This window comes from Amia ocellicauda, unplaced genomic scaffold (assembly GCF_036373705.1).
Source record: "Amia ocellicauda isolate fAmiCal2 unplaced genomic scaffold, fAmiCal2.hap1 HAP1_SCAFFOLD_40, whole genome shotgun sequence".
Classification (NCBI taxonomy): domain Eukaryota; kingdom Metazoa; phylum Chordata; class Actinopteri; order Amiiformes; family Amiidae; genus Amia; species Amia ocellicauda.
Window position 1 is genome coordinate 339,937 of NW_027102973.1, and position 16,427 is coordinate 356,363.

General features: G+C 46.7%; 15 non-coding genes and 32 pseudogenes across 15 annotated transcripts; all 47 read right to left on the minus strand.

The window, feature by feature from the left end:
* Positions 1–11: 11 nt before the first annotated feature.
* Positions 12–130, minus strand: LOC136734772 (uncharacterized; annotated as a pseudogene).
* A 216-nt stretch (positions 131–346) lies between these two features.
* Positions 347–465, minus strand: LOC136735050 (uncharacterized; annotated as a pseudogene).
* Positions 466–680: 215 nt separating this feature from the next.
* LOC136734803 (uncharacterized) lies at positions 681–799 on the minus strand (annotated as a pseudogene).
* A 216-nt stretch (positions 800–1,015) lies between these two features.
* LOC136734610 (5S ribosomal RNA) lies at positions 1,016–1,134 on the minus strand. Its single transcript, XR_010810586.1, has one exon. It is a non-coding gene; the product is annotated as a 5S ribosomal RNA (ribosomal RNA).
* Positions 1,135–1,363: 229 nt separating this feature from the next.
* LOC136734720 (uncharacterized) lies at positions 1,364–1,482 on the minus strand (annotated as a pseudogene).
* Positions 1,483–1,705: 223 nt separating this feature from the next.
* On the minus strand, positions 1,706–1,824 carry LOC136734714 (uncharacterized; annotated as a pseudogene).
* A 209-nt stretch (positions 1,825–2,033) lies between these two features.
* Positions 2,034–2,152, minus strand: LOC136734931 (uncharacterized; annotated as a pseudogene).
* A 219-nt stretch (positions 2,153–2,371) lies between these two features.
* LOC136734798 (uncharacterized) lies at positions 2,372–2,490 on the minus strand (annotated as a pseudogene).
* Positions 2,491–2,698: 208 nt separating this feature from the next.
* On the minus strand, positions 2,699–2,817 carry LOC136734741 (uncharacterized; annotated as a pseudogene).
* Positions 2,818–3,026: 209 nt separating this feature from the next.
* Positions 3,027–3,145, minus strand: LOC136734693 (5S ribosomal RNA). Its single transcript, XR_010810669.1, has one exon. It is a non-coding gene; the product is annotated as a 5S ribosomal RNA (ribosomal RNA).
* A 227-nt stretch (positions 3,146–3,372) lies between these two features.
* On the minus strand, positions 3,373–3,491 carry LOC136734822 (uncharacterized; annotated as a pseudogene).
* A 211-nt stretch (positions 3,492–3,702) lies between these two features.
* Positions 3,703–3,821, minus strand: LOC136734826 (uncharacterized; annotated as a pseudogene).
* Positions 3,822–4,030: 209 nt separating this feature from the next.
* Positions 4,031–4,149, minus strand: LOC136735009 (uncharacterized; annotated as a pseudogene).
* A 227-nt stretch (positions 4,150–4,376) lies between these two features.
* On the minus strand, positions 4,377–4,495 carry LOC136734796 (uncharacterized; annotated as a pseudogene).
* A 211-nt stretch (positions 4,496–4,706) lies between these two features.
* LOC136734943 (uncharacterized) lies at positions 4,707–4,825 on the minus strand (annotated as a pseudogene).
* A 210-nt stretch (positions 4,826–5,035) lies between these two features.
* Positions 5,036–5,154, minus strand: LOC136734742 (uncharacterized; annotated as a pseudogene).
* A 210-nt stretch (positions 5,155–5,364) lies between these two features.
* Positions 5,365–5,483, minus strand: LOC136734782 (uncharacterized; annotated as a pseudogene).
* Positions 5,484–5,702: 219 nt separating this feature from the next.
* On the minus strand, positions 5,703–5,821 carry LOC136734535 (uncharacterized; annotated as a pseudogene).
* A 216-nt stretch (positions 5,822–6,037) lies between these two features.
* On the minus strand, positions 6,038–6,156 carry LOC136734946 (uncharacterized; annotated as a pseudogene).
* A 209-nt stretch (positions 6,157–6,365) lies between these two features.
* On the minus strand, positions 6,366–6,484 carry LOC136734665 (5S ribosomal RNA). Its single transcript, XR_010810641.1, has one exon. It is a non-coding gene; the product is annotated as a 5S ribosomal RNA (ribosomal RNA).
* Positions 6,485–6,695: 211 nt separating this feature from the next.
* LOC136734743 (uncharacterized) lies at positions 6,696–6,814 on the minus strand (annotated as a pseudogene).
* A 211-nt stretch (positions 6,815–7,025) lies between these two features.
* Positions 7,026–7,144, minus strand: LOC136734929 (uncharacterized; annotated as a pseudogene).
* Positions 7,145–7,354: 210 nt separating this feature from the next.
* LOC136735059 (uncharacterized) lies at positions 7,355–7,473 on the minus strand (annotated as a pseudogene).
* A 228-nt stretch (positions 7,474–7,701) lies between these two features.
* On the minus strand, positions 7,702–7,820 carry LOC136734780 (uncharacterized; annotated as a pseudogene).
* A 215-nt stretch (positions 7,821–8,035) lies between these two features.
* LOC136734767 (uncharacterized) lies at positions 8,036–8,154 on the minus strand (annotated as a pseudogene).
* Positions 8,155–8,363: 209 nt separating this feature from the next.
* On the minus strand, positions 8,364–8,482 carry LOC136734916 (5S ribosomal RNA). Its single transcript, XR_010810706.1, has one exon. It is a non-coding gene; the product is annotated as a 5S ribosomal RNA (ribosomal RNA).
* Positions 8,483–8,707: 225 nt separating this feature from the next.
* On the minus strand, positions 8,708–8,826 carry LOC136734843 (uncharacterized; annotated as a pseudogene).
* Positions 8,827–9,041: 215 nt separating this feature from the next.
* On the minus strand, positions 9,042–9,160 carry LOC136734755 (uncharacterized; annotated as a pseudogene).
* A 209-nt stretch (positions 9,161–9,369) lies between these two features.
* LOC136734928 (5S ribosomal RNA) lies at positions 9,370–9,488 on the minus strand. The gene has a single exon (XR_010810707.1). It is a non-coding gene; the product is annotated as a 5S ribosomal RNA (ribosomal RNA).
* A 225-nt stretch (positions 9,489–9,713) lies between these two features.
* LOC136734844 (uncharacterized) lies at positions 9,714–9,832 on the minus strand (annotated as a pseudogene).
* A 210-nt stretch (positions 9,833–10,042) lies between these two features.
* Positions 10,043–10,161, minus strand: LOC136734939 (5S ribosomal RNA). The gene has a single exon (XR_010810708.1). It is a non-coding gene; the product is annotated as a 5S ribosomal RNA (ribosomal RNA).
* A 216-nt stretch (positions 10,162–10,377) lies between these two features.
* LOC136734613 (5S ribosomal RNA) lies at positions 10,378–10,496 on the minus strand. The gene has a single exon (XR_010810589.1). It is a non-coding gene; the product is annotated as a 5S ribosomal RNA (ribosomal RNA).
* A 208-nt stretch (positions 10,497–10,704) lies between these two features.
* On the minus strand, positions 10,705–10,823 carry LOC136734978 (uncharacterized; annotated as a pseudogene).
* A 216-nt stretch (positions 10,824–11,039) lies between these two features.
* LOC136734745 (uncharacterized) lies at positions 11,040–11,158 on the minus strand (annotated as a pseudogene).
* Positions 11,159–11,379: 221 nt separating this feature from the next.
* On the minus strand, positions 11,380–11,498 carry LOC136734597 (5S ribosomal RNA). Its single transcript, XR_010810573.1, has one exon. It is a non-coding gene; the product is annotated as a 5S ribosomal RNA (ribosomal RNA).
* A 216-nt stretch (positions 11,499–11,714) lies between these two features.
* LOC136734536 (uncharacterized) lies at positions 11,715–11,833 on the minus strand (annotated as a pseudogene).
* A 214-nt stretch (positions 11,834–12,047) lies between these two features.
* On the minus strand, positions 12,048–12,165 carry LOC136734697 (5S ribosomal RNA). Its single transcript, XR_010810673.1, has one exon. It is a non-coding gene; the product is annotated as a 5S ribosomal RNA (ribosomal RNA).
* A 218-nt stretch (positions 12,166–12,383) lies between these two features.
* LOC136734690 (5S ribosomal RNA) lies at positions 12,384–12,502 on the minus strand. The gene has a single exon (XR_010810666.1). It is a non-coding gene; the product is annotated as a 5S ribosomal RNA (ribosomal RNA).
* A 556-nt stretch (positions 12,503–13,058) lies between these two features.
* LOC136734698 (5S ribosomal RNA) lies at positions 13,059–13,176 on the minus strand. Its single transcript, XR_010810674.1, has one exon. It is a non-coding gene; the product is annotated as a 5S ribosomal RNA (ribosomal RNA).
* A 217-nt stretch (positions 13,177–13,393) lies between these two features.
* On the minus strand, positions 13,394–13,512 carry LOC136734691 (5S ribosomal RNA). Its single transcript, XR_010810667.1, has one exon. It is a non-coding gene; the product is annotated as a 5S ribosomal RNA (ribosomal RNA).
* A 555-nt stretch (positions 13,513–14,067) lies between these two features.
* On the minus strand, positions 14,068–14,186 carry LOC136734807 (uncharacterized; annotated as a pseudogene).
* Positions 14,187–14,405: 219 nt separating this feature from the next.
* On the minus strand, positions 14,406–14,524 carry LOC136734591 (5S ribosomal RNA). Its single transcript, XR_010810567.1, has one exon. It is a non-coding gene; the product is annotated as a 5S ribosomal RNA (ribosomal RNA).
* Positions 14,525–14,733: 209 nt separating this feature from the next.
* On the minus strand, positions 14,734–14,852 carry LOC136735028 (uncharacterized; annotated as a pseudogene).
* A 210-nt stretch (positions 14,853–15,062) lies between these two features.
* Positions 15,063–15,181, minus strand: LOC136734737 (uncharacterized; annotated as a pseudogene).
* A 209-nt stretch (positions 15,182–15,390) lies between these two features.
* Positions 15,391–15,509, minus strand: LOC136734592 (5S ribosomal RNA). The gene has a single exon (XR_010810568.1). It is a non-coding gene; the product is annotated as a 5S ribosomal RNA (ribosomal RNA).
* A 224-nt stretch (positions 15,510–15,733) lies between these two features.
* Positions 15,734–15,852, minus strand: LOC136735054 (uncharacterized; annotated as a pseudogene).
* Positions 15,853–16,070: 218 nt separating this feature from the next.
* On the minus strand, positions 16,071–16,189 carry LOC136734688 (5S ribosomal RNA). The gene has a single exon (XR_010810664.1). It is a non-coding gene; the product is annotated as a 5S ribosomal RNA (ribosomal RNA).
* Between the last annotated feature and the right edge of the window lie 238 nt (positions 16,190–16,427).

The following is a 16,427-nucleotide window of genomic DNA, read 5'->3' on the forward strand; positions in this document are numbered from 1 at the left end:
GTGATGTAAAAAGCTTGCAGCACCTGGTATCTCCAGGAGGTCTCCCATCTAAGTACTGACCAGGCCCTGCCCCGTTTAGCTTCCGAGATCTGACGAGATCGTGCGCATTCAGGATGGTGTGGCCACAAGCCGAGATGCCTGGCTGCATGATGTCTCTTAAAGGCTGGAGGATATTGACAGAACTTCCAGCAAAATAAAGAAGAAAAAAGAAAAATGGAGGGAAAAATATCAGTGCAGCAAAGGGAGTTGAAAGTAGCCGGGTACGTGTACAATTCTTCAATTATATCTCCTCCAGACAGAAAGAGAGTATTAAGAGCTATGATGAAGTTACCCAGGAGACGTAAGAAGCTTGCAGCACCTGGTATTTCCAGGAGGTCTCCCATCCAAGTACAGAATAGACACTGCCCCGTTTAGCTTCCGAGATCTGATGAGATTGGGCGCGTTCAGGACGGTGTGGCCGCAAACCAAAAGGCCTGGCTGCATGATGTCTCTTAAAGGCTGGCGGGTATTGCCGGAACTGCCAGCAAAAAAAAAAGAAATAAGAAAAATGGAGTGAAAAATTTCAGTGCAGCAAAGGGAGTTGAAAGTAGCCGGGTACGTGTACAATTCTTCAATTATATCTCCTCCAGACAGAAAGAGAGTATTAAGAGCTATGATGAAGTTACCCAGGAGACGTAAGAAGCTTGCAGCACCTGGTATTTCCAGGAGGTCTCCCATCCAAGTACTGATCAGGCCCTGCCCCGTTCAGCTTCCGAGATCTGACGAAATCGGGCACGTTCAGGACGGTGTGGCCGCAAACAAGGAGGCCTGGCTGCATGATGTCTCTTAAAGGCTGGCGGGTATTGATGGAACTTCCAGCAAAAAAAATAAGAAAAAAGAAAAATGGAGAGAAACAAATCAGTGCAGCAAAGGGTTTTGATAGTAGCCGGGTACGTGTACAATTCTTCAATTATATCTCCTCCAGACAGAAAGAGAGTATAAAGAGCTACGATGATGTTACCCAGGAGACGTATAAAGCTTGCAGCACCTGGTATTTCCAGGAGGTCACCCATCCAAGTACTGACCAGGCCCTGCCCCATTTAGCTTCCGAGATCTGATGAGATCGTGCGCATTCAGGATGGTGTGGCCGCAAGCCGAAAGGCCTGGCTGCATGATGTCTCTTAAAGGTTGGCGGGTATTGACGGAACTTCCAGCAAAAAAAAAAAAAAAAAAAAAAAAAGAAAAAGAAAAATGGAGATAAAAATATCAGTGCAGTAATGGGTTTTGAAAGTAGCCGGGTACGTGTACAATTCTTCAATTATATCTCCTCCAGACAGAAAGAGAGTATTAAGAGCTACGATGAAGTTACCCAGGAGACGTAAAAAGCTTGCAGCACCTGGCATTTCCAGGAGGTCACCCATCCAAGTACTGACCAGGCCCTGCCCCGTTTAAATTCCAAGATCTGATGAGATCGGGGGCGTTCAGGACGGTGTGGCTGCAAGCCAAGAGGCCGGGCTGCATGATGTCTCTTAAAGGTTGGCGGGTATTGACGGAACTTCCAGCAAAAAAAAAAAAAAAAAAAAAAAAAGAAAAATGGATGGAAAAATATCAGTGCAGCAAAGGGTGTTGACAGTAGCTGGGTACGTGTACAATACTTCAATTATGTCTCCTCCAGACAGAAAGAGAGTTTTAAGAGCTACGATGAAGTTACCCAGGAGACGTAAAAAGCTTGCAGCACCTGGTATTTCTAGGAGGTCAGCCATCCAAGTACTGACCAGGCCCTGCCCCGTTTAGCTTCCGAGATCTTACGAGATCGGGCGCATTCAGGACGGTGTGGCCACAAGCCGAGAGGCCTGGCTGCATGATGTCTCTTAAAGGTTGGCGGATATTGACGAACTTCCAGCAAAAAAAAAAAAGAAAAATAGAGGGAAAAATATCAGTGCAGCAAAGGCTGTTGAAAGTAGCCGGGTACGTGTACAATTCTTCAATAATATCTCCTCCAGACTGAAAGAGAGTATTAAGAGCTACGATGAAGTTACCCAGGAGACGTAAAAAGCTTGCAGCACCTGGTATTTCCAGGAGGTCACCCAACCAAGTACTGACCAGACCCTGCCCCGTTTAGCTTCCGAGATATGATAAGATCAGGCGCGTTCAGGACGGTGTGGCCGCAAGCCGAGAGGCCTGGCTGCATGATGTCTCTTAAAGGCTGGCAAGTATTGACGGAACTTCCAGCAAAAAAAAAAAAAAAAAAAATAGAAAAAGGGAGGGAAAAATATCAGTGCAGCAAAGGGTGTTGAAAGTAGCCGGGTATGTGTACAATTCTTCAATTATATCTCCTCCAGACAGAAAGAGAGAATTAAGAGCTACGATAAAGTTACCCAGGAGACGTAAAAGCTTGCAGCACCAGGTATTTCCAGGAGGTCTCCCATCCAAGTACTGACCAGGCCCTGCCCCATTCAGTTTCCGAGATCTGACGAGATCGGGCGCGTTCAGGACGGTGTGGCCGCAAGCCGAGATCCTGGCTGCATGATGTCTCTTAAAGGCTGGCGGGTATTGACGGAACTGCCAGCAAAAAAAAAAAAGAGAAATGGAGGGAGAAATACCAGTGCAGCAAAGGGTGTTGAAAGTAGCTGGGTACGTGTACAATACTTCAATTATATCTCTTCCAGACAGATAGAGAGTATTAAGAGCTACGATGAAGTTACCCAGGAGTTGTAAAAGCTTGCAGCACCAGGTATTTCCAGGAGGTCTCACATTCAAGTACTGACCAGGTCCTGCCCCGTTTAGCTTCCGAGATCTGACGAGATCGGGCGCGTTCAGGATGGTGTGGCCGCAAGCCGAGACGCCTGGCTGCATGATGTCTCTAAAAGGCTGGCGGGTATTGACGGAACTGCCAGCAAAAAAAAAAAGAAAAATAGAGGGAAAAATACCAGTGCAGCAAAGGCTGTTGAAAGTAGCTGGGTACATGTACAATTCCTCAATTATAACACCTCCAGACAGATAGAGAGTATTAAGAGCTACGATGAAGTTTCCCAGGAGACGTTAAAAGCTTGCAGCACCAGGTATTTCCTGGAGGTCTCCCATCCAAGTACTGATCAGGCCCTGCCCCGTTTAGCTTCCGAGATCTGACGAGATCGGGCGCTTTCAGGACAATGTGGCCGCAAGCCAAGAGGCCTGGCTGCATGATGTCTCTTAAAGGCTGGCGGGTATTGACGGAACTTCCAGCAAAAAAAAAAAAAAAAAAAAAAAGAAAAAGAAAAATGGAGGGAAAAATATCAGTGCAGTAATGGGTTTTGAAAGTAGCCGGGTACGTGTACAATTCTTCAATTATATCTCCTCCAGACAGAAAGAGAGTATTAAGAGCTACGATGAAGTTACCCAGGAGACGTAAAAAGCTTGCAGCACCTGGCATTTCCAGGAGGTCACCCATCCATGTACTGACCAGGCCCTGCCCCGTTTAAATTCCAAGATCTGATGAGATCGGGGGCGTTCAGGACGGTGTGGCTGCAAGCCGAGAGGCCTGACTGCATGATGTCTCTTAATGGTTGGCGGGTTGTGACGGAACATCCAGCAAATAAAAAAAAAGAGAAATGGTGGTAAAAATATCAGTGCAGCAAAGGGTGTTGAAAGTAGCCAGGTACGTGTACAATTCTTCAATTATATCTCCTCCAGATTGAAAGAGAGTATTAAGAGCTACGATGAAGTTACACAGGAGACGTAAAAAGCTTGCAGCACCTGGTATTTCCAGGAGGAAACCCATCCAAGTACTGACCAGGCCCTGCCCCGTTTGGCTTCCGAGATCTGACGAGATCGGGCGTGTTCAGGACGGTGTTGACGCAAGCCAAGATGCCTGGCGGCATGATGTCTCTTAAAGGCTGGCGGGTATTGACGGAACAGCCAGCAAAAAAAAAAAGAGAAATGGAGGGAAAAATATCAGTGCAGCTAAGGCTGTTGAAAGTAGCCGGGTACGTGTACAACTCTTCAATTATATCTCCTCCAGACAGAAAGAGAGAATTAAGAGCTACGATGAAGTTACCCAGGAGACGTAAAAAGTTTGCAGCACCTCGTATTTCCAGAAGGTCACCCATAAAAGTACTGACCAGGCCCTGCCCCGTTTAAATTCTGAGATCTGACGAGATCGGGCGCGTTCAGGACGGTGTGGCCGCAAGCCGAGAGGCCTGGCTGCATGATGTCTCTTAATGGCTGGCGGGTATTGACAGAACTTCCAGCAAAAAAAAAAAAAAAAAAAAAAAGAAAAAGAAAAATGGAGGGAAAAATATCAGTGCAGTAATGGGTTTTGAAAGTAGCCGGGTACGTGTACAATTCTTCAATTATATCTCCTCCGGACAGAAAGAGAGTATTAAGAGCTACGATGAAGTTACCCAGGAGACGTAAAAAGCTTGCAGCACCTGGCATTTCTAGGAGGTCTCCCATCCAAGTACTGACCAGGCCCTGCCCCGTTTAAATTCCAAGATCTGATGAGATCGGGGGCGTTCAGGACGGTGTGGCTGCAAGCCAAGAGGCCTGGCTGCATGATGTCTCTTAATGGTTGGCGGGTTTTGACGGAACATCCAGCAAATAAAAAAAAAGAGAAATGGTGGTAAAAATATCAGTGCAGCAAAGGGTGTTGAAAGTAGCCAGGTACGTGTACAATTCTTCAATTATATCTCCTCCAGACTGAAAGAGAGTATTAAGAGCTACGATGAAGTTACCCAGGAGACGTAAAAAGCTTGCAGCACCTGGTATTTCCAGGAGGACACCCATCCAAGTACTGACCAGGCCCTGCCCCACTCAGTTTCCGAGATCTTACGAGATCGGACGCGTTCAGGACGGTGTGGCCGCAAGCCGAGATGCCTGGCTGCATGATGTCTCTTAAAGGCTGGCGGGTATTGACGGAACTGCCAGCAATAAAAAAAAAAGAGAAATGGAGGGAGAAATACCAGTGCAGCAAAGGGTGTTGAAAGTAGCCGGGTACGTGTACAATACTTGAATTATATCTCCTTCAGACAGAAAGAGAGTATTAAGAGCTACGATGAAGTTACCCAGGAGACGTAAAAGCTTGCAGCACCAGGTATTTCCAGGAGGTCTCACATTCAAGTACTGACCAGGTCCTGCCCCGTTTAGCTTCCGAGATCTGACGAGATCGGGCGCGTTCAGGATGGTGTGGCCGCAAGCCGAGACGCCTGGCTGCATGATGTCTCTTAAAGGCTGGCGGGTATTGACGGAACTGCCAGCAAAGAAAAAAAAGAAAAATAGAGGGAAAAATACCAGTGCAGCAAAGGCTGATGAAAGTAGCCGGGTACGTGTACAATTCCTCAATTATAACACCTCCAGACAGATAGAGAGTATTAAGAGCTACGATTAAGTTTCCCAGGAGACGTAAAAAGCTTGCAGCACCAGGTATTTCCTGGAGGTCTCCCATCCAAGTACTGACCAGGCCCTGCCCCGTTTAGCTTCCGAGATCTAACGAGATCAGGCGCGTTCAGGACAATGTGGCCGCAAGCCAAGAGGCCTGGCTGCATGATGTCTCTTAAAGGCTGGTGGGTATTGACGGAACTTCCAGCAAAAAAAAAAAAAAAAAAAAAGAAAAATAGAGGGAAAAATACCAGTGCAGCAAAGGGTGTTGAAAGTAGCCGGGTACGTGTACAATTCTTCAATTATATATTCTCCAGACAGAAAGAGAGTATTAAGAGCTACGATGAAGTTCCCCAGGAGACGTAAAAAGCTGGCAGCACCTGGTATTTCCAGACGATCTCCCATCCAAGTACTGACCAGGTCCTGTCCCGTTTAGTTTCCGAGATCTTCCGAGATCGGGCGCGTTCAGGACTGTGTGTCCGCAAGCCGAGAGGCCTGGTTGCATGATGTCTCTTAAAGGCTGGCGGATATTGACGGAACTTCCAGAAATAATAATAAAGAAAAAGAAAAATGGAGGGAAAAATATCAGTGCAGCAATGGGTGTTGAAAGTAACCGGGTACGTGTACAATACTTCAATTATATCTCCTCCAGACAGAAAGAGAGTATTAAGAGCTACGATAAACTTACCCAGCAGACGTAAAAAGCTTGCAGCACCTGGTATTTCCAGGAGGTCTCCAATCCAAGTACTGACCAGGCCCTGCCCCATTCAGTTTCCGAGATCTGACGAGATCGGGCGCGTTCAGGATGGTGTGGCCGCAAGCCGAGATCCTGGCTGCATGATGTCTCTTAAAGGCTGGCGGGTATTGACGGAACTGCCAGCAAAAAAAAAAAAGAGAAATGGAGGGAGAAATACCAGTGCAGCAAAGGGTGTTGAAAGTAGCCGGGTACGTGTACAATACTTGAATTATATCTCCTCCAGACAGATAGAGAGTATTAAGAGCTACGATGAAGTTACCCAGGTGACGTAAAAAGCTTGCAGCACCTGGTATTTCTAGGAGGTCTCCCATCCAAGTACTGACCAGGCCCTGCCCCGTTTAGCTTCCGAGATCTGACGAGATCAGGCGCATTCAGGACGGTGTGGCCACAAGCCGAGAGGCCTGGCTGCATGATGTCTCTTAAAGGTTGGCGGGTATTGACGGAACTTCCAGCAAAAAAAAAAAAAAGAAAAATGGATGGAAAAATATCAGTGCAGCAAAGGGTGTTGACAGTAGCTGGGTACATGTACAATACTTCAATTATATCTCTTCCAGACAGATAGAGAGTATTAAGAGCTACGATGAAGTTACCCAGGAGTTGTAAAAGCTTGCAGCACCAGGTATTTCCAGGAGGTCTCACATTCAAGTACTGACCAGGTCCTGCCCCGTTTAGCTTCCGAGATCTGACGAGATCGGGCGCGTTCAGGATGGTGTGGCCGCAAGCCGAGACGCCTGGCTGCATGATGTCTCTTAAAGGCTGGCGGGTATTGACGGAACTGCCAGCAAAAAAAAAAAAAGAGAAATGGTGGTAAAAATATCAGTGCAGCAAAGGGTGTTGAAAGTAGCGAGGTACGTGTACAATTCTTCAATTATATCTCCTCCAGATTGAAAGAGAGTATTAAGAGCTACGATGAAGTTACACAGGAGACGTAAAAAGCTTATAGCACCTGGTATTTCCAGGAGGAAACCCATCCAAGTACTGACCAGGCCCTGCCCCGTTTGGCTTCCAAGATCTGACGAGATCGGGCGCGTTCAGGACGGTGTGGCCGCAAGCCAAGATGCCTGGCGGCATGATGTCTCTTAAAGGCTGGCGGGTATTGACGGAACAGCCAGCAAAAAAAAAAAAGAGAAATGGAGGGAAAAATATCAGTGCAGCTAAGGCTGTTGAAAGTAGCCGGGTACGTGTACAACTCTTCAATTATATCTCCTCCAGACAGAAAGAGAGAATTAAGAGCTACGATGAAGTTACCCAGGAGACGTAAAAAGTTTGCAGCACCTCGTATTTCCAGAAGGTCACCCATAAAAGTACTGACCAGGCCCTGCCCCGTTTAAATTCTGAGATCTGACGAGATCGGGCGCGTTCAGGACAGTGTGGCTGCAAGCCAAGAGGCCTGGCTGCATGATGTCTCTTAATGGCTGGCGGGTATTGACAGAACTTCCAGCAAAAAAAAAAAAAAAAAAAAAAAAGAAAAAGAAGAATGGAGGGAAAAATATCAGTGCAGTAATGGGTTTTGAAAGTAGCCGGGTACGTGTACAATTCTTCAATTATATCTCCTCCGGACAGAAAGAGAGTATTAAGAGCTACGATGAAGTTACCCAGGAGACGTAAAAAGCTTGCAGCACCTGGCATTTCTAGGAGGTCACCCATCCAAGTACTGACCAGGCCCTGCCCCGTTTAAATTCCAAGATCTGATGAGATCGGGGGCGTTCAGGACGGTGTGGCTGCAAGCCAAGAGGCCTGGCGGCATGATGTGTCTTAAAGGCTGGCGGGTATTGATGGAACTTCCAGCAAAAAACAAAAGAAAAAAGAAAAATGGAGGGAAAAATATCAGTGCAGCAAATGGTGTTGACAGTAGCTGGGTACGTGTACAATTCTTCAATTATATCTCCTCCAGACAGATAGAGAGTATTAAGAGCTACGATAAAGTTACCCAGGAGACGTAAAAGCTTGCAGCACCAGGTATTTCCAGGAGGTCTCACATTCAAGTACTGACCAGGTCCTGCCCCGTTTAGCTTCCGAGATCTGACGAGATCGGGCGTGTTCAGGACGGTGTGGCCGCAAGCCGAGATGTCTGGCTGCTTGATGTTTCTTAAAGGCTGGCGGGTATTGACGGAACTGCCAGCAAAAAAAAAAAAGAAAAATAGAGGGAAATATACCAGTGCAGCAAAGGGTGTTGAAAGTAGCCGGGTACGTGTACAATTCTTCAATTATATCTCCTGGAGACAGAAAGAGAGTATTAAGAGCTACGATGAAGTTACCCAGGAGACGTAAAAGCTTGCAGCACCTGGTATTTCTAGGAGGTCTCCCATCCAAGTACTGACCAGGCCCTGCCCCGTTTAGCTTCCGAGATCTGACGAGATCGGGCGCATTCAGGACGGTGTGGCCGCAAGCCGAGAGGCCTGGCTACATGATGTCTCTTAATGGCTGGCGGGTATTGACGGAACTTCCAGCAAAAAAAAAAAAAAAAAAAAAAGAAAAAGAAAAATGGAGGGAAAAATATCAGTGCAGTAATGGGTTTTGAAAGTAGCCGGGTACGTGTACAATACTTCAATTATATCTCCTCCAGACAGATAGAGAGTATTAAGAGCTACGATAAAGTTACCCAGGAGACGTAAAAGCTTGCAGCACCAGGTATTTCCAGGAGGTCTCACATTCATGTACTGACCAGGTCCTGCCCCGTTTAGCTTCCGAGATCTGACGAGATCGGGCGCGTTCAGGATGGTGTGGCCGCAAGCCGAGATGCCTGGCTGCATGATGTCTCTTAAAGGCTGGCGGGTATTGATGGAACTTCCAGCAAAAAACAAAAGAAAAAAGAAAAATGGAGGGAAAAATATCAGTGCAGCAAATGGTGTTGACAGTAGCTGGGTACGTGTACAATTCTTCAATTATATCTCCTCCAGACAGATAGAGAGTATTAAGAGCTACGATAAAGTTACCCAGGAGACGTAAAAGCTTGCAGCACCAGGTATTTCCAGGAGGTCTCACATTCAAGTACTGACCAGGTCCTGCCCCGTTTAGCTTCCGAGATCTGACGAGATCGGGCGCGTTCAGGACGGTGTGGCCGCAAGCCGAGATGTCTGGCTGCTTGATGTTTCTTAAAGGCTGGCGGGTATTGACGGAACTGCCAGCAAAAAAAAAAAAGAAAAATAGAGGGAAATATACCAGTGCAGCAAAGGGTGTTGAAAGTAGCCGGGTACGTGTACAATTCTTCAATTATATCTCCTGGAGACAGAAAGAGAGTATTAAGAGCTACGATGAAGTTACCCAGGAGACGTAAAAGCTTGCAGCACCTGGTATTTCTAGGAGGTCTCCCATCCAAGTACTGACCAGGCCCTGCCCCGTTTAGCTTCCGAGATCTGACGAGATCGGGCGCATTCAGGACGGTGTGGCCGCAAGCAGAGAGGCCTGGCTACATGATGTCTCTTAATGGCTGGCGGGTATTGACGGAACTTCCAGCAAAAAAAAAAAAAAAAAAAAAAGAAAAAGAAAAATGGAGGGAAAAATATCAATGCAGTAATGGGTTTTGAAAGTAGCCGGGTACGTGTACAATACTTCAATTATATCTCCTCCAGACAGATAGAGAGTATTAAGAGCTACGATAAAGTTACCCAGGAGACGTAAAAGCTTGCAGCACCAGGTATTTCCAGGAGGTCTCACATTCATGTACTGACCAGGTCCTGCCCCGTTTAGCTTCCGAGATCTGACGAGATCGGGCGCGTTCAGGATGGTGTGGCCGCAAGCCGAGATGCCTGGCTGCATGATGTCTCTTAAAGGCTGGCGGTTATTGACGGAACTGCCAGCAAAAAAAAAAAAGAAAAATAGAGGGAAATATACCAGTGCAGCAAAGGGTGTTGAAAGTAGCCGGGTACGTGTACAATTCTTCAATTATATCTCCTGGAGACAGAAAGAGAGTATTAAGAGCTACGATGAAGTTACCCAGGAGACGTAAAAAGCTTGCAGCACCTGGTATTTCTAGGAGGTCTCCCATCCAAGTACTGACCAGGCCCTGCCCCGTTTAGCTTCCGAGATCTGACGAGATCGGGCGCATTCAGGACGGTGTGGCCGCAAGCCGAGAGGCCTGGCTACATGATGTCTCTTAAAGGCTGGCGGATATTGACGGAACTTCCAGCAAAAAAATAAAATAAAAAGAAAAATGGAGGGAAAAATATCAGTGCAGCAAAGGGTGTTGAAAGCAGCCTAGTACGTGTACAATTCTTCAATTATATCTCCTCCAGACAGAAAGAGAGTATTAAGAGCTACGATGAAGTTACCCAGGAGACGTAAAAGGCTTGCAGCACCTGGTATTTCTCGGAGGTCTCCCATCCAAGTACTGACCAGGCCCTGCCCCGTTTAGCTTCCGAGATCTGACGAGATCGGGCGCGTTCAGGATGGTGTGGCCGCAAGCCGAGATGCCTGGCTGCATGATGTCTCTTAAAGGCTGGCGGGTATTGACGGAACTGCCAGCAAAAAAAAAAAGAAAAATAGAGGGAAATATACCAGTGCAGCAAAGGGTGTTGAAAGTAGCCGGGTACGTGTACAATTCTTCAATTATATCTCCTCCAGACAGAGAGAGAGTATTAAGAGCTACGATAAAGTTACCCAGGAGACGTAAAAGCTTGCAGCACTAGGTATTTCCAGGAGGTCTCTCATTCATGTACTGACCAGGTCCTGCCCCGTTTAGCTTCCGAGATCTGACGAGATCGGGCGCGTTCAGGATGGTGTGGCCGCAAACCGAGATGCCTGGCTGCATGATGTCTCTTAAAGGCTGGCGGGTACTGACGGAACTGCCAGCAAAAAAAAAAAGAAAAAAGAAAAATGGAGGGAAAAATATCAGTGCAGCAAAGGCTGTTGAAAGTAGCCGGGTACGTGTACAATACTTCAATTATATCTCCTCCAGACAGATAGAGAGTATTAAGAGCTACGATGAAGTTTCCCAGGAGACGTAAAAAGCTTGCAGCACCAGGTATTTCCAGGAGGTCTCCCATCCAAGTACTGACGAGGCCCTGCCCCGTTTGGCTTCCGAGATCTGACGAGATCGGGCGTGTTCAGGACGGTGTGGCCGCAAGCCAAGAGGCCGGGCTGCATGATGTCTCTTAAAGGCTAGCGGGTATTGACGGAACTTCCAGCAAAAAATAAAAAATAAATAAATAGAAAAATGGAGGGAAAAATATCAGTGCAGGACAGGGTGTTGAAAGTAGCCGGGTACATGTACAATTCTTCAATTATATCTCCTCCAGACTGAATGAGAGTATTAAGAGCTACGCTGAAGTTACCCAGGAGACGTAAAAGGCTTGCAGCACCTGGTATTGCTAGGAGGTCTCCCATCCAAGTACTGACCAGGCCCTGCCCCGTTTAGCTTCCGAGATCTGACGAGATCGGGCGCATTCAGGACGGTGTGGCCGCAAGCCGAGAGGCCTGGCTGCATTATGTCTCTTAAAGGTTGGCGGGTATTGACGGAACTTCGAGCAGAAAAAAAAAAAGAAAAGAAAAATGGATGGAAAAATATCAGTGCAGCAAAGGGTGTTGACAGTAGCTGGGTACGTGTACAATACTTCAATTATATCTCCATCCAGACAGATAGAGAGTATTAAGAGCTACGATAAAGTTACCCAGGAGACGTAAAAGCTTGCAGCACCAGGTATTTCCAGGAGGTCTCACATTCATGTACCGACCAGGTCCTGCTCCGTTTAGCTTCCCAGATCTGACGAGATCGGGCGAGTTCAGGATGGTGTGGCCGCAAGCCGAGACGCCTGGCTGCATGATGTCTCTTAAAGGTTGGCGGGTATTGACAGAACTTCAAGCAAAAAAAAAAAAAAAAAAAAAATCGATGGAAAAATATCAGTGCAGCAAAGGGTGTTGACAGTAGCTGGGCACGTGTACAATACTTAAATTATATCTCCTCCGGACAGATAGAGAGTATTAAGAGCTATGATGAAGTTACCCAGGAGACGTAAAAAGCTTGCAGCACCTGGTATTTCCAGGAGGTCACCCATCCAAGTACTGACCAGGCCCTGCCCCGTTAGCTTCCGAAATCTGATGAGATCGGGCGCGTTCAGGACGGTGTGGCCGCAAGCCAAGAGGCCTGGCTGCATGATGTCTCTTAAAGGCTGGCGGGTATTGACGGAACTTCCAGCAAAAAAAAAAAAAAAAAAATGGAAAATGGAGGGAAAAATATCAGTACAGCAAAGGCTGTTGAAAGTAGCCGGGTACGTGTACAATACTTCAATTATATCTCCTCCAGACAGATAGAGAGTATTAAGAGCTACGATGAAGTTTCCCAGGAGACGTAAAAAGCTTGCAGCACCAGGTATTTCCAGGAGGTCTCCCATCCAAGTACTGACGAGGCCCTGCCCCGTTTAGCTTCCGAGATCTGACGAGATCGGGCGTGTTCAGGACGGTGTGGCCGCAAGCCAAGAGGCTGGGCTGCATGATGTCTCTTAAAGCCTGGCGGGTATTGACGGAACTTCCAGCAAAAAATAAAAAATAAATAAATAGAAAAATGGAGGGAAAAATATCAGTGCAGAACAGGGTGTTGAAAGTAGCCGGGTACATGTACAATTCTTCAATTATATCTCCTCCAGACTGAATGAGAGTATTAAGAGCTACGCTGAAGTTACCCAGGAGATGTAAAAAGCTTTCAGCACCTGGTATTTCCAGGAGGTCACCCATCCAATTACTGACCAGACCCTGCCCAGTTTTTCTTCCGAGATCTGACGAGATTTTGCATCTTCAGGACGGTGTGGCCTCAAGCCAAGAGGCCTGGCTGCATGATGTCTCTTAAAGGCTGGAGGGTATTAATGGAACTTCCAGCAAGAAACAAAAGAAAAAAGAAAAATGGAGGGAAAAATATCAGTGCAGCAATGGGTTTTGAAAGTAGCCGGGTACGTGTACAATTCTTCAATAATATCTTCTACAGACTGAAAGAGAGTATTAAGAGCTATGATGAAGTTACCCAGGAGACGTAAAAAGCTTGCAGCACCTGGTATTTCCAGGAGGTCACCCATCCAAGTACTGACCAGGCCCTGCCCCGTTAGCTTCCGAAATCTGATGAGATCGGGCGCGTTCAGGACGGTGTGGCCGCAAGCCAAGAGGCCTGGCTGCATGATGTCTCTTAAAGGCTGGCGGGTATTGACGGAACTTCCAGCAAAAAAAAAAAAAAAAAATGGAAAATGGAGGGAAAAATATCAGTACAGCAAAGGCTGTTGAAAGTAGCCGGGTACGTGTACAATACTTCAATTATATCTCCTCCAGACAGATAGAGAGTATTAAGAGCTACGATGAAGTTTCCCAGGAGACGTAAAAAGCTTGCAGCACCAGGTATTTCCAGGAGGTCTCCCATCCAAGTACTGACGAGGCCCTGCCCCGTTTAGCTTCCGAGATCTGACGAGATCGGGCGTGTTCAGGACGGTGTGGCCGCAAGCCAAGAGGCCGGGCTGCATGATGTCTCTTAAAGCCTGGCGGGTATTGACGGAACTTCCAGCAAAAAATAAAAAATAAATAAATAGAAAAATGGAGGGAAAAATATCAGTGCAGAACAGGGTGTTGAAAGTAGCCGGGTACATGTACAATTCTTCAATTATATCTCCTCCAGACTGAATGAGAGTATTAAGAGCTACGCTGAAGTTACCCAGGAGATGTAAAAAGCTTTCAGCACCTGGTATTTCCAGGAGGTCACCCATCCAATTACTGACCAGACCCTGCCCAGTTTTTCTTCCGAGATCTGACGAGATTTTGCATCTTCAGGACGGTGTGGCCTCAAGCCAAGAGGCCTGGCTGCATGATGTCTCTTAAAGGCTGGAGGGTATTGATGGAACTTCCAGCAAGAAACAAAAGAAAAAAGAAAAATGGAGGGAAAAATATCAGTGCAGCAAAGCGTGTTGAAGGTAGCCGGGTACGTGTACAATTCTTCAATTATATCTCCTCCAGACAGATAGAGAGTATTAAGAGCTACGATAAAGTTACCCAGGAGACGTAAAAGCTTGCAGCACCAGGTATTTCCAGGAGGTCTCACATTCAAGTACTGAACAGGTCCTGCCCCGTTTAGCTTCCGAGATCTGACGAGATCGGGCGCGTTCAGGACGGTGTGGCCGCAAGCCGAGAGGCCTGGCTGCATGATGTCTCTTAAAGGCTGGCGGGTATTGACGGAACTGCCAGCAAAAAAAAAAAAAAAAAAATAGAAAAATGGAGGGAAAAATATCAGTGCAGGAAAGGGTGTTGAAAGTAGCCGGGTACGTGTACAATTCTTCAATTATATCTCCTGGAGACAGAAAGAGAGTATTAAGAGCTACGATGAAGTTACCCAGGAGACGTAAAAAGCTTGCAGCACCTGGTATTTCTAGGAGGTCTCCCATCCAAGTACTGACCAGGCCCTGCCCCGTTTAGCTTCCGAGATCTGACGAGATCGGGCGCATTCAGGACGGTGTGGCCACAAGCCAAAAGGCCTGGCTGCATGATGTCTCTTATAGGTTGGCGGGTATTGACGGAACTTCCAGCAAAAAAAAAAAAAAAAAATGGATGGAAAAATATCAGTGCAGCAAAGGGTGTTGACAGTAGCTGGGTACGTGTACAATACTTCAATTAAATCTCCTCCAGACAGATAGAGAGTATTAAGAGCTACGATAAAGTTACCCAGGAGACGTAAAAGCTTGCAGCACGAGGTATTTCCAGGAGGTCTCACATTCATGTACTGACCAGGTCCTGCCCCGTTTAGCTTCCGAGATCTGACGAGATCGGGCGCGTTCAGGATGATGTGGCCGCAAGCCGAGATGCCTGGCTGCATGATGTCTCTTAAAGGCTGGCGGGTATTGACGGAACTGCCAGCAAAAAAAAAAAAGAAAAATAGAGGGAAATATACCAGTGCAGCAAAGGGTGTTGAAAGTAGCCGGGTACGTGTACAATTCTTCAATTATATCTCCTGGAGACAGAAAGAGAGTATTAAGAGCTACGATGAAGTTACCCAAGAGACGTAAAAAGCTTGCAGCACCTGGTATTTCTAGGAGGTCTCCCATCCAAGTACTGACCAGGCCCTGCCCCATTTAGTTTCCGAGATCTGACGAGATCGGGCGCGTTCAGGATGGTGTGGCCGCAAGCCGAGATGCCTGGCTGCATGATGTCTCTTAAAGGCTGGCGGGTATTGACGGAACTGCCAGCAAAAAAAAAAAGAAAAATAGAGGGAAATATACCAGTGCAGCAAAGGGTGTTGAAAGTAGCCGGGTACGTGTACAATTCTTCAATTATATCTCCTGGAGACAGAAAGAGAGTATTAAGAGCTACGATGAAGTTACCCAGGAGACGTAAAAAGCTTGCAGCACCTGGTATTTCTAGGAGGTCTCCCATCCAAGTACTGACCAGGCCCTGCCCCGTTTAGCTTCCGAGATCTGACGAGATCGGGCGCATTCAGGACGGTGTGGCCACAAGCCGAAAGGCCTGGCTGCATGATGTCTCTTAAAGGTTGGCGGGTATTGACGGAACTTCCAGCAAAAAAAAAAAAGAAAAAAAGAAAAAAGGAAAATGGATGGAAAAATATCAGTGCAGCAAAGGGTGTTGACAGTAGCTGGATACGTGTACAATACTTCAATTATATCTCCTCCAGACAGAGAGAGAGTATTAAGAGCTACGATAAAGTTACCCAGGAGACGTAAAAGCTTGCAGCACTAGGTATTTCCAGGAGGTATCACTTTCATGTACTGACCAGGTCCTGCCCCGTTTAGCTTCCGAGATCTGACGAGATCGGGCGCGTTCAGGATGGTGTGGCCGCAAGCCGAGATGCCTGGCTGCATGATGTCTCTTAAAGGCTGGCGGGTATTGACGGAATTTCCAGCAAAAAAAAAAAAAAAAAATTGAAAAATGGAGGTAAAAATATCAGTGCAGGAAAGGGTGTTGAAAGTAGCCGGGTACGTGTACAATTCTTCAATTATATCTCCTGGAGACAGAAAGAGAGTATTAAGAGCTACGATGAAGTTACCCAGGAGACGTAAAAAGCTTGCAGCACCTGGTATTTCTAGGAGGTCTCCCATCCAAGTACTGACCAGGCCCTGCCCCGTTTAGCTTCCAAGATCTGACGAGATCGGGCGCGTTCAGGACGGTGTGGCCACAAGCCGAAAGGCCTGGCTGCATGATGTCTCTTAAAGGTTGGCGGGTATTGACGGAACTTCCAGCAAAAAAAAAATGGATAAAGAAAAATGGAGGGAAAAATATCAGTGCAGCAATGGGTGTTGAAAGTAGCCGGGTACGTGTACAATACTTCAATTATATCTCCTCCAGACAGAAAGAGAGTATTAAGAGCTACGATGAACTCACCTAAAGGATTATTAGGAACACCATACTAATACTGTGT